The sequence below is a fragment of the Cololabis saira genome, chromosome 17 (assembly GCF_033807715.1).
Source record: "Cololabis saira isolate AMF1-May2022 chromosome 17, fColSai1.1, whole genome shotgun sequence".
Lineage (NCBI taxonomy): Eukaryota > Metazoa > Chordata > Actinopteri > Beloniformes > Belonidae > Cololabis > Cololabis saira.
This window is the reverse complement of record NC_084603.1, coordinates 22,473,588-22,487,206: the sequence shown is the minus strand read 5'-3', so window position 1 is coordinate 22,487,206 and position 13,619 is coordinate 22,473,588. Positions and strand designations below refer to the sequence as shown.

At 41.7% G+C, this 13,619-nt stretch overlaps 1 protein-coding gene across 2 annotated transcripts in view; it reads left to right on the top strand.

The window, feature by feature from the left end:
* LOC133463243 (cGMP-dependent protein kinase 1) overlaps positions 1-13,619 on the top strand; it is a 104,022-nt gene that overhangs the window by 61,143 nt on the left and 29,260 nt on the right. The gene's annotated exons all lie outside the window — the stretch shown is intronic.

Here is a 13,619-nt window from a genome sequence, read left to right as displayed (position 1 = left end):
TGACAGACAAATGGCCTGAATGGGTCTTTGATCTGAAATGCAGTGAATGAATTAACAAAATTAATTCAGTAGGATATGTGTGAGTTGTTCCTCAGAAGGTTCCTCCTTCTTCCTCTTTGTCTGTAAATTAGATAACTTAATACCCGTCAAAGACGGTATAATTAAAACTGTTGGAAAAATACCCTGCACCATTGACGTTGATCTTTAATATCCACATAAGAGAAAACTGAAGATTAATCACTTCTTTATAGAGGAGCCTGTTGCTTTGCGAAAGGCCTGTCGACTCTGGTCCACATGAGATATAGGATAAAAAGACACATCAAAAGAGAAAAGGAGACATGTAATAACAGTATAAAACTCTGTCAACTCTGTTCAGCTTTCATCCAATGTGGTCTCCGAGCCATTTATTGAAATGATGCAACATCTATATTATCCCAAACACACCACTCCATTTTCTCCAAACTCAGAAGTTGATCCTGTTTCATTTCACTCATGCACTCTGCTTTACCTGCTTGTTTAAATTTCCCAAAACATAAGAGCACATACTTTTTCATCTTTCAGAGCAAGGGTGTATTGCCTTTTGTTGAAGTATCGGAATGCATTTCAGGGAAATTACAATAAAACAAACCACCACTTTCTGATCAGACACGTTACAAACATCAACAACTGCAAGTCTAGCAAAGGCTTGATGATAAATCTGGCTCTTTACTTCCACCTATAGTCATTAAATTGCGAAAATATAGTTTTAAACAGCTTCCAACCAAATAAATTGACTTTCTGAATCAACCAGCTTTAATCTCAAAAGGTCAACTCTGAGGGTCCCGTTTCTTCCTTTCAGTCGCGCTGGAGGACATGTGAAAGGAAGGCTACATCAGACGCTGCCAAAATGTGCAGAAAGTATTTGTTTTTCCAGCGCAGTATTTACAGTTAGGCTATAGCTGCATTTGTTTTAAAACACACAAAGAACTATTTACTTTGTAGAAGACAGGATGTCATCTCATATTTCACGTTCACACTCTTTCTATGCAAAAAAAAAACAGCCACTTGTACAGTTTCCCTTAGACCTAAAGCCTCTAGCAGCAGTATAATCCAGCAGCGCCACACTATAATCTCCTTTAGCCACTGACAATGATTATTCAATTAGGTCACATTGGACCAATTGTGCTGTTGGTTAGCATGTGGCTAACTTAGCAGCTCTTTGACATGGTATTGGATTAACTGGAACGTGTCAAGTATCACTCGCAGCCGTGCACAAGTGATACAAGGAGGATGAAGGAGGAGGTTCAGCTCATCCAGAGTTAAAGTGGATGGAAACCAGAAGTACTATGAGATATCAGTTTTAACTTTACAAAGTCAGGACAGCCTACATGTAAGTTTTATGTCCAAAATGTATTTCACTTCCACCAAAAAAATATAATTTAGGCACTATAATAAATAAATAAAAAACAGTTACTGAATGCTGTTGGCATTCAAATGTATGTGAGAGCTGATGTAAGGATTTACCTCAACCATCTAGAGCAGCTTGAATTATCAATACTGACATGCACTGTCACTTTACAGGAAGTTACATAAAGTTACAAGACAGGATGTCCTAATAACCTCTATGAGCTGCTAAAGTTTACTGTGTGATATTGCGCACGCTGTAATGATCCTGATGAATAAGCAATACACTCCAAAGTACTGTATTTTCTGCTAGTCTTTAATGCAGAAGAACTGAGACGCATGGACCAAAATGATGTTACATCTTATCAGAATTAGTGAGTAGAGTAATTTACATGTGTCATTTACATGTGTCCCTGAGCTAAAGATCATGCTCAAACTCCTGTTAAAACTTACTTGCATCAGTTTAACGCAAATGCGCAGGAAAAGAGACCCCTAGTGGTTGATCTGAATTCTTTATTGAAACAGTCAAACAGGGTTGCATATCTGATTCAGCCTGTTCAGGGTCACAATAGAGCTAAAACTGATCCTAACCATCATTGAGGGAGGCTGAATTACACTCTGGTTAGGTTAGGTCTTTCACTGAGACGCGCAAGGATTCAGTAAGTTGGAAGACCTTCAGACAGTTATAAATATATAATATATAAATACAAATATATTAGTAACCACTTAAAAAAATATAGCAAAGGCTCATGTTTCATTACTACTGTAGCTTTGTCTGCAAAAAGACTTTTCCAATCTCTTTTTTTGTGAGATTTTAGAAGTATATACAGCGCAGCATTTATTTTTTGCTGCAAGTGTCGCATAACAGTATGAGAGATACTCCGCATGTGCGCTATAAAGACTTATCTAAGGGCATTTAGAGATTTATGAAAGGAATGTAAATAAACAGATAATTGTATTCCCATTGTTTCCTTCACAACCAGATATGATAGGAGAGCTTTGGTTTAAGCAGGAAGCAAAAGCATATTCTTGTGTGTTTTCCGCCCACCTTGTAAGAGCTGTAAAAATTATATATTTGCACTGATAGGTTGCGGAGGAGGAATACTGAAGAGAAACCAAAAAAAAAATAAAAATCCCAAAGTGTTTTCCAAATGGCAGTTGAGTGTGCTTGTGAAGACTTTTTGTCTCTTACGAGCATGTATTTCAAACCATTTAAGTGGATTGTTACTAGGAAAAGTAGCGGTAGTGTTTTTCACTTAGGTGAACAGATTGCATAATTCTGTTGCTCATATTTTTAGGGTTGTTGGGTTATGACTATATATACCATATGGAATATGATTAGAATAAAACAAAAGCATAAAGCCACATGAATTACTAAGACATGATGATTGTAGGAAAGTGTGAGTTAAACTTGATTCATTCTGTACATTTGTTTTGCCTAGTGTTTATAAGATCAGGAATAATAACTGATTGTCTTGTACTTTACATGTTTATATTAAGCTCTTTAGAATAAACACAGAACTACATTAATGAGACAACCCCCACACTGGTCTTTTACGGCTGCAACCCAGCATCTAGAAGAGAAAAGGTACAACACAAGCGTATTGATTGTGTAATAAGCGTCACAGGTCAACGGATTCTATGCATTTTGTGTCAAGTGTAGCTGCCTGTGTTTTTTCTAGCTGCTTATCAAGTTCCTCTGTAGAGCAAGCAACATTTACACGGATCAGCACAGTGGTCGGGGTCTGGGTTTGGAGGCTGAGTCAAGATGGTCCAGATTACTGTAATAAAACATGGAAAATGAGGGAGGACAGATGGAGAAACACGGAGAGATGCTATGGGAAGATAAGGCCTTTGCTCACCAGCATGGGTTATTTTCTCTCCTCCTTTATAAACATTAGGCCAGTTTTATTTAGTCTGCTTGATAACAGACATATTGCATTCATTCAAGCTGCCAGGAAGCCCAGATAAAACACTACAGCCGTATATTATATTCAATCTGTTGTTTGCTCTGAATTATTTATAGATGCATACTGTAGGACTGTAACACAGTATTACCTCCATAGAAAAGTATTGCTTCTCGGGGTTCCTGGTTTTATTGTTCTCACCTCGGATCACAAGTATAGGATTTGGGAAATGAATTGGATACATCCTGTGAAAACAGGATTTTATTTTGTTTTTGTTTATTTGCCGGGGGGGTTGTTTTACATATTTGGCCAAGATACAATATAATACAGTGCCTTCCAGATAAACTTGTATTTCTGTTCTAATGGTGATTTTAGGCACCTTTTAACAGAAATTATTTCATTAAGTTCATATTTGTTTATCTTCATTTGGTTGTACAACCCAAAATCAAGAAGAAAAAAAACGATTCAAAGCTCATTTTCTATTTTTTTTATACCACCTGAATTTTTGGGTTAAACCAGAACCATCCATCAGATTTGTCTGGATTAGTCAGACGGAGGTTGTTATAAAATCCAAAAATACCTCACTAAATAATTATTGTAATAATGTTTATTTGAAAATGTAATCAAAACATGATGTGGTCTCATTTAGTTGCAGGCTACTTGAACCTCCTTCATGTTCATTTTCTCTTCAACACAATTGAACATGTCTCAAATTCAAAGCCAGACAGTCCTTTTATATGAAGTAAATAACACACATCACTGTGTACTGTATACTTGGAATAATTAAACACTTAACTCTGAATCTCTCTTCTTAACAAAAACACAGTATATGAGATTTCATGAGAATAATTATACATGTAACTATTTTTTTGATCAGTTGTGAATTGAGAAATCTTGGTTTTATGTCTATTATATGACATCCCCCTTACATTGTCTCAACTATTTCAGTTATCTGATTTCTGCATCACACTTGGCTGACCAGTCGCTCCCTTCTGTTTTGCTGTTCCCCTCAGTGTACTGATATGCTGCTGAGATGCTCTAATGCATAACACTAACTACCGCTGTAATGTTGTATCTTTTATCTTATCTTTTATCTTTATCTAATCTTTTTTGCTTACTCTTCTGTTTTTTTTGTTCTTGAGCTGTGATTACGCACAAATTTCCAATAAAGTCTCATCTGTTGGAGGTTGGTTAGGACACAGACGCAGGAGAGATCAGGAGGCAGGAGTTTCAAAAAGGGTGATTTATTTATCCCCAAAACAAAACCAAAAGCGCTGTAGAGCAGGGTTGACCAAACAAACATGAAAGCCGACAAAAAACCAGACCTGAAATCACAGAGGGAGGAAACACTACGGACCAGCACGGAGCAACCATGGATCTATTAGCAACGGGAAAACAAGACCAGATATACCCAGAAGGGTTAACGAGACACAGGTGCAGCCAATCAGGGCAGATGGGACACAGGGAAGTCAAGACAGAACTCAAACACAAAGACACAGGCTTCAAAATAAAATAGGAACTATCAAAACCATAACATCGTCTTTTCTAATCTCATCTCTAATATCAACTGCTGAGGTGCTATAGCACATTTTGAATTTAAAAAGCTATTTCAAGGCATCATTTGTACTATTTCCATAACAGTGGACTGTGCATACAAGTACTAAAGTTAAGAAAGAGATTATTTAAAGTGTCTTAAGTGGGTATAAGAATAAAGCTTCAACGGTTTTAGTTACAGAGTCCTTCAACACGACCAACTGAAGCAGTTATAACACCCTACCTAGAGCTGTAGATGTTTGCATTTTAACATGAATGCTGAGAGCAAAAAGTAGCATCAAAATACTTGTTAAAATAAAAAAAATGAACAAATAAATAAACAAAATGATACATGCCAGTGTCAACTGAATATTTGTTTCAAATGCACATCAAATGCACTTAAAAAAAAGTGTTAGCAAAACTATCTTGACTAAATTTGTACAATGGTTTTTGTATTAGGTTCCTTTACTTATATTAGTACTTAATTCATTTCCATAAGTACAGCCTATGAACCCAATGATCTTTGGTAATTGTGAGAAAAAAAAAATGTAAAAAGAAAAAAAAAAACGCCTCCCTCTATCAAAATTTTTTTTTTTAAATCCCAAAAAGCAAATGTGCCATGACCAAACTTTTTGTTAGGAGTTTTAATAAAATCTTAGTAGCGAGACTTTCTCTTTTTTTAGTGTAGATTTGAAAGACTGAATTGCAAAACATGAGTGGTGTCTCATGTCTTAACCACCAAAGCAGATGTTTGACATGAGAGTTCATTATTTATGTGCTTTATAAAATTATTTTCCTTTAGTATAGCCTTCTAACCCAAGAAGCCATAATTGGCTGTGGGACATTTTTCAGAAAGACAGAAACACTGAGCCTCCCTGTATCATTAGTTCACACACCTGCATGTGCATGCCGCTGGAAAAGAGGAATAAATTATAATCATTACAGATTTTCTATGTTTTCCTTTCCCCCCAAAATAATGTGATGTTTTAGAGTCGTTTATTCTGTTTTTTCTGACTCATAACCAGTGAGAGATGGCAGCATTTATAGCGATTAAAACTGTTGAATCTGATTAAGTTTCTTCACCATCATACATAGCCAAGTGCTGTCAGAACAAGTTATCTGTCCAAGTTAACCGGCTGGCACAGTTGATTCACTTGACTGACACATCAGTTCTGCATTGATTCTACTTACAAGTAATTTATTATTTGAGTCAGCGGGCCAAATAGCTTTATTCAGCATGTGTGCTTAATGTGAAGTATGTTTTTGACTACGATTAAGGTCAAAGTCACTTGTCTCTGCTCTAATAAACCAAGATCAAAGGCAGGTTGTTGCGTGTGAGAGGAGCTGGACTAAACCAACTTAATGGGGACCTATTATGAAAAACACGTTTTTTCTTGCTTTAACATTTATAAAGTGGTCTCCCCTCAGCCTGCCAACTCAGAGAAGGAGGAAAGCAACCAAATTCTGCAGTGTCTGTACAGCCGCCCGGATGAGCCTACCAGTGTCATGTGACTTCTACGAGCCGTTCAGATTCTGCTCCTGTCGTGACGTCACGACAGGAGCAGAGGTTGGCCTCCGATGCGTGAAACCACGCCCACAACTATAAAACCGTGTAACTGCATGCGAGCGTCCGACTATCGCATCGCACTGCGTGACATCGGACGCTCTCTGTCCATCTCCCTCCAGCAGCTGCCACTTTATTGAGGTTTTTGTAGTGAAATGAGGAGGAATCATAGAGGACACACGGGGAGGCGGCATTCAGTTTTTATGGTCCCCGATTGTGGAACAGCCTCCCGGAGAACCTCAGGGCCGCAGAGACTGTTGATGTTTTTAAAAAGAGGCTCAAGACCCATCTCTTTAATCAGGCTTTTAACTGACTCATTTAACTCTTTTAAATTTCTTATGCTCGCCCTTATTTTTATTGGATCTTACTGCTCTGTTTTATACTTAGTTTATCCTTTTTTATCATATTTTATTTTTGTTTAATCTCATGTTTTATCTAAATATTTTAGTCGTTATTTATGGTCTATTTTATACATTCTACTGTCTTATTCTTTTGGTTTTTAATGTCTTGCTTTCTAGACATACTTTTAGGATTTTATGTTATGTTATACTCTTTTAAACTCTTTTAGTGTATCTTATCCTGCTTTCTTGCAGCTTTTATCTCCAGTGTTTCCTCATGGGGAGCCTCCATGCTGGGAGTGACTCTGGCCTGCAGGGGGTCGTCCTGGGGGTGGTTCTGGCCTGGATGGTTGTGGAGCTCTGCACCACGGCTTCACCGCTGTGGTGTGGACTCCTCTATCCGTCCGGGCCGGGATGGTCTCTGTGATGGGATGGTCTCATAACCCTTGTAGCTGCGGGCTATGAGACCTCCTGGCGTGGACGGCTCCCTGTTACCGTTTCCTCACTTGGATCCTCTGTGCCTAGCCATGTCTGCACCGTGTGTCTGTGTGTGTGTCTGTGTGTATAACCTAGGTGAATTGTAGTGTGCTTGTGTCTGCGGGGAGGGGGGAGGGGGGGGGCATTAATAAGTTTTATGTTTATTTGTTTTATGTTAAGCACTTTGTGTTGCATTATGTGTATGAGAAGTGCTATATAAATAAAGTTTGATTTGATTTGATTTGAGATAACTTCTCATTTCAACTAACTGGATCAGCCGTTCCCCATCCGTGGCCGTTTCCTACAGCTCTTTCAATCGGCTTTCAACGTGAGCGACAGGAAGAAAATAGAAGCAGGGTGTCCGACAAATGTTTAGCTCAAAACGGCGCGCCACGGCTGCGCAGCGCTGCATCGCTGCGTCGCTGCGTTGCTGCAGCCAGTTAGGACAGTCCAATAGAAAATAAAGCAATGGAATTGATTTTGTTGCTGACGCTCGCTTGCATCGCATGCATGACACGGTGTAAAGGCTGATTTATGGTTCCGCGTTAAACCAACGCAGAGCCTACGGCGTAGGGTCTGCGTCGATTTAACGCAGAACCATAATTCAGGCTTAACTCCGCCGGCCGGAGCTTCCGCCATTTTTTCATATCAGTGTATCGCGTCATTCAGGCAGCCAATCAGCACAGTGCCTCACCATCATAGCCTCCCTACCCACTCAGAATCCCTCATAGAGAATGAGGTTAGAAACGGTAAAGATAAAGACATGGCCCAGAGGCTGAATTTCTAATTTATATAGAAAAAACAATCAAAAGCTTGTTTTTAAGACATTCAAGGCCTGTTTAAAATAGACATTAAATGTCATAATAGGTCCCCTTTAATCTTTGGGGTTGGGGTGATCAGAAAAGAAAGAACTAATTGATTGACTTTACATTGATTTTATAACACTGTATTGTAGTCTTGACAGTAGCTTCCTAAAGTAACTCATGTCCATGTGGTTACATCAGCTATTGACGAAAACCAGTTCCTAAAACAGTGTTGTCTGAGGGATCAGGGATCGCAGATGTTAAGCTCAGGCTTACAGTCTGTTATACGCTAAAACTTCTACATATGCATTGAATTGGTTCATGATTACGCCTGCTTCCACTGGAATGTGGTGCAGGTCTTAAACGCAGGAATGGAAATATGCCAACAAATTAAATTAAGTTCACTAGACAAAACATGAACCATATTGCTTTCATACTGTCTGAAATAAAAGTCAAACTAAATGTGGCCAGGTCAATGAGGGAGGAGACCGGACACAAAAATATTTTTTTAGTAGGATCTTTATTACCCCGACTGCCCTCAAACGAGCACAGTATTAATTTTCTAATTTTGAGAGAAATGTTCTTTGTAACAGTCAAAATAAAAAATGAAAATAAGTTCTTTCTTGTCTCTCTGAATATCTCAGTCTCAAATAAGCAAAACCAATGAAACAAAATAAAAACAAATCAAAACCAAACACTAACAAACAACAGTAGTGGCCTATTCCTAGGTAAACAGGAAATAAAATAAATTAATTAACATGAATAAATTTTTAAGCCACTCTCCTCATCTTATCAGACACATTTTACAATACATATAAAGTTTTAGCTCTGTAAACTTCATGAAATAATTTAATCAACACCATGAATTAACTTTAATGTACATTCTTAAATATCTCAGTGCAAAATATACTTTTAAATGACCTTTAATGAACTTGTACATTCAAAACCCAAAATGTCCTCACTTACTCTAACTTGTAGTTTCAGAGCCTCATCCTGCATCTGGATGCAGCTCACACGGCTCTGTCTCCCCTCTACATGGGTAACACAACATATAGCTTTATAAACAGCCTTTAACACTGAAATTAAAAACTAACTAATATTTCAGGCCATTTTGTGCCACTTACGCTGACCCGTGGTCGTCTATGGCGGCTCCCGACACCGTGGACACAATACATGAAACCCCGACCGACGAGAAGTAAACAAGACGTTCTCAGTCACACACACTCGTCAGACAGCTCAATTACCGGTCCACTCCAACTCTTTCACTCTGTCACGTATTTCCTCTGTGATAACAGGTTTTCACGGCTCAAACCCATCACACACTCTCACAGACAAGAAATACACCTCTGCCATTGTTTGCATTAGAAAGACGACGATTCGCGGGCTTTGACGGTTCGCGGGCATTTACGTCTCGCAGGCATTCAGGTCTCGCGTGACTTCCTGGTTCTCACAGGATTCTCAACCTGGCTGGCCTTAAAGTGACAGTACACATTTTATTAGGGCTCAGCTACACAAAAAACACAGTAACCCCTGTTCACTTGGCTACATTCTCCCCTGCTACAAGTCAACGTCCTCGGTGACTTCTGTATCCATAGCCCCTTTAAGTTGTGATGAATAAAAGACCATGCCAGCTAACACCTGAGATAGCAGATCTGGACTAAAGGACACTGCGTTGCATGCAGACTCGGGTAAGTTAAAAGGGTTTCTGTTCTTTCCAGCTGTTGTTCTCTGGCTCCTTCGTGGAGGGGAAATGGGTGTGTCACCACTGACCGACCCCTCTTTTTTCCTCCTGGGAGCAGGCACAGGCCTTTCCTCTGGCTTCTCTGCAGGTGCAGAGGGAGATCCTGATAGAGGATGAGAACAGGGCAATGTTTCCGTTTCTAAGCTCTCCTCAGGTACGTCACTCATCTCCTCTTCACATCCATCCTCACCCTCTTCTATTCTCTCAGTCTCTTTCTGGTATTCGGTCTCAACCACTGGATCCACATCCTCAATCTCCTGGGTTGCAACCGGCTCAGCTGCAGGATATGTCACTCTCTCCTCCAAAATGAACTCAGGCTCCATGAATTCCATCTCCAACTCGGGACTTGGGGCAGGTTCATCCACAGGAGTGGCTGACTGGCGACGTCGCCTCGGCGCCGGCACAGGACCCACACATGGCCGCAGGTTGGACCTATGCACCCTCTTTACCGGCCCACCCTCGAGGGGCTCCACCGTGTACGTGGTCCCTTGGATCTCAACAACTTTGTACGCCGTGGCTGACCAAACGTCTTGGATCTTGTTCCTTCCTGGTGGACGATGGCGGAGGTAAACCAGCTGTCCCACCTCAACGTCCGGACAGTACACACGCTCTTGCTGCTGAGCTAGTCTCTCTTCAGCCTTTCGTTCAGCACATTCTCTTGCTCTGGCATGTGCATCTTGAAGACGCTCCTGGTGTACAGCCAACCAGTCTGGTTTATCACTGTTCTCCTGTTCATGGCCCAGCAGTGCATCAATGGGAAGATGAGGGTGAACTCCAAACAACAAATAATAGGGTGAATACCCCGTGGTCGAGTGTGGTGTGACATTGTACGCATACACAAGCTCTGACAGGTGTTCAGGCCAACGCCGCTTCTTCTCAGGGGGAAGTGTACGCAAAAGATCATGCAGAGTGCGATTGAACCTTTCACACTGGGGGTTCCCTTGTGGGTGATGTGGCGTTGTTCTGGTTTTCTTCACTCCATACAATCTGCATAACTCTGCAATCACTGCACTTTCAAAATTCCTGCCCTGATCAGAGTGCAGGCGCTCTGGTACTCCATATTTTAGAAACCACTCTTTCAGGATGACTTTAGCAGTAGTTTCTGCCTTCTGATCACGTGTGGCAAAGGCCTGACTGAACTTAGTAAACACGTCTGTCATTACAAGTACATTTTCACGACCATCTGTGGCACGTTCCAGTGTTGTGTAATCCATAGCAACCACCTCAAGTGGGCGAGTGGCCAAGAATGGAGTCTGTGGTGCTTGAATCTTTGGCTGTGGCATTTTTGTTAACACACACCTCTGACATTTCTTCACCCACTGCTCAACATCACCATACATACCCACCCAAAAACATCTTTGTCTCAACAGGCCCAACGTCCTTTCGATTCCTTGATGTCCCATTTGCTCGTGAACGCTTTTGAAAACCTGCTCCTTCAGACAGTCCGGCAGCAGGAGCTGATGGCAGGTTCCAGTGTGAGCATCTTCAATCACTCTGTACAGAAGTCCATCTTTCTCCTGTAGACGCGACCACTGTTTTAACAAAGAGCAGACTGGCTTTGTTAGAGTCTTCTTTTCCCGGTAAGTTGGTTTCCTTCGTTTATCCCAAAACCCTCTCAAAACTCTGAGCGCTGGATCAGACTCTTGGAAGCTCTGGAGCTCTGCTTTGGAATATCCAGGGAGTGTGGGAGTGTTGTCCTGCGCCACACTGTTAGCTCCTGTCTCGCTGACCTCAGCTGCACTTAACTGTCTGAGTTTACAACACTCAACCCCTACTGTCACTAGATCTAAGTCTAGGGCTGTACCTGTCTTGAGAGTGTTACATATGGCTACACACCCATCATATTCTGCATCCTCACTATCGGGTTCTGGCTCACCATTTGATGGTCGCCGAGAAAGGGCATCAGCAGCAGTATTACACCTGCCGGGACGATATTTTACATCAAAATCAAACACGGCCAACTGAGAAACCCACCGCTGCTGAATGGCTCCTAAACTGGCTGTGGAGAGGTGGCACAGGGGGTTGTTATCGGTGATGATGGTGAACTTTGACCCCAAAAGATAACTCCTAAATTTTTCGGTAACTGCCCACTTTAAGGCTAGGAGCTCAAGCTTCATGCTGCTATAGTTCTGATCATTCTTTTCTGCCCCTCTGAGCCTCCTACTGGCATATGCTATAACTGTCTTCCTTCCCCTTTGTTCCTGATGTAGAACCGCCCCTAAACCCAGGCTGCTGGCATCTGTCTCTAGTGTAAAAGGAAGAGTGAAATCTGCATAGCCTAGTGTGGGAGCACTGGTTAGCTTTTCTTTCAAATGCTCAAAAGCTCTTAGACACTCTGGTCTCCATGACGACCTGAACAGCTGATTAGCCCTGACCTGGCTGCTTTCCTTGACACATGCAGTTACAACATCATGAAGAGGCCCTGCAATCTGTGAAAACCCCTCTATGAACCTCCTATAGTAACTGCAAAACCCCAAAAACGACCTAAGATCTTTTACAGTGCTAGGGATGGGCCATGACTTCACTGCACTTATCTTTTCTGGATCTGTGTCTATGCCTTGGGCTGAGACCTGGTGGCCAAGGAACCTAACCTCAGGTTGGAGAAAATGACACTTTTCCACTTTAACTTTCAGACCTGTCTCTTTCAGTCTCTTCAGAACGGTCTCAAGTCTCTCCAAGTGGTCCTGGAAGGTTGGAGAAAACACAAGCAAGTCATCTAAATAAACCAACACAATCTGGAAGGCTAAATCACTCATCGTGGCCTGCATCAAACGCTGAAACGTTGCAGGGGCGTTAGTTAGCCCGAAGGGCATTCTTAGGTACTCGTATAGCCCAAAAGGTGTTGTGAACGCTGTTTTGTCTCTATCCTTCTCATTCATCACAACCTGGTGGTATCCGCTTGCGAGATTGATGGTTGAGAAGAAAGCCGCACCACTCAGGGCATCCAGACTCTCGTCGATGCGCGGAAGTGGAAATGCATCACGCCTTGTTTTTGAATTCAGCCTCCGGTAATCTACGCATAGCCTCAAACTTCCATCAGGCTTGCGCACTAGAACGATTGGTGAAGCATACGAGCTTGAACTCTCCTGAATCACTCCCTTTCTCAACAGGTCAGAAATGTGCTCTTTAACCTCTTTGTACTGATTAGGTGGTATACGGCGGTACGGTTGGGAGACTGGTGTTTCATCCAGTAGCGGGATTTCATGTTTCACCCGATCAGCGGATCCCAGATCTTCATCATTAGCTGCGAACACATCCACGTACTTCATCAAAACTGCCACGAGCTCTTTCTGTTGCTCTGGTGTACCTCCCAAGTGCAAGCGGTCAAGTAAAGTCTGTGCGTCACTGTCAGATCCCTGCTCTTCTTTCCGGTTAACTACCACTTCCTCATGGTTAGCAGAGATACGCTGAAACTTTACTTCGTAAGGGTCACCCTCAACACACTGACCCTGGCTAAGAATACCAAGCCTACTCTTCGGGGAGAGCCAGACATCTTCTGGTGAAAAGTTGATTACTTGAACAGTAAAAATGTGATTGTTGGATGTTATCACTGTAGGAACAACTATCAACCCACCAGGCAGTGGAAAGTTCCCCGGTTCGAACAGCGTGACGCCCCCACCCTCTGTCTGGTTTTTACGGCCTCGCACGTGAACGGTGGAGACGGATGAAGCAGGTACATGTACTTTGTTTTTGCCAGCTACACGAGCCACGGACACCTTCTCAATGAGCTCTGCCTCTTGCACCCGGTTGAAGGCTTCTCTCCAAACAGAATCCAGCTCACCCTGTAGAGTTGTGTCGAACTCTGAAAGCATTAATTGCCTGCACCGTTTAGCAATGTTCATTCCAATGATGCCAGGTAGAGAGGAGTCTGGT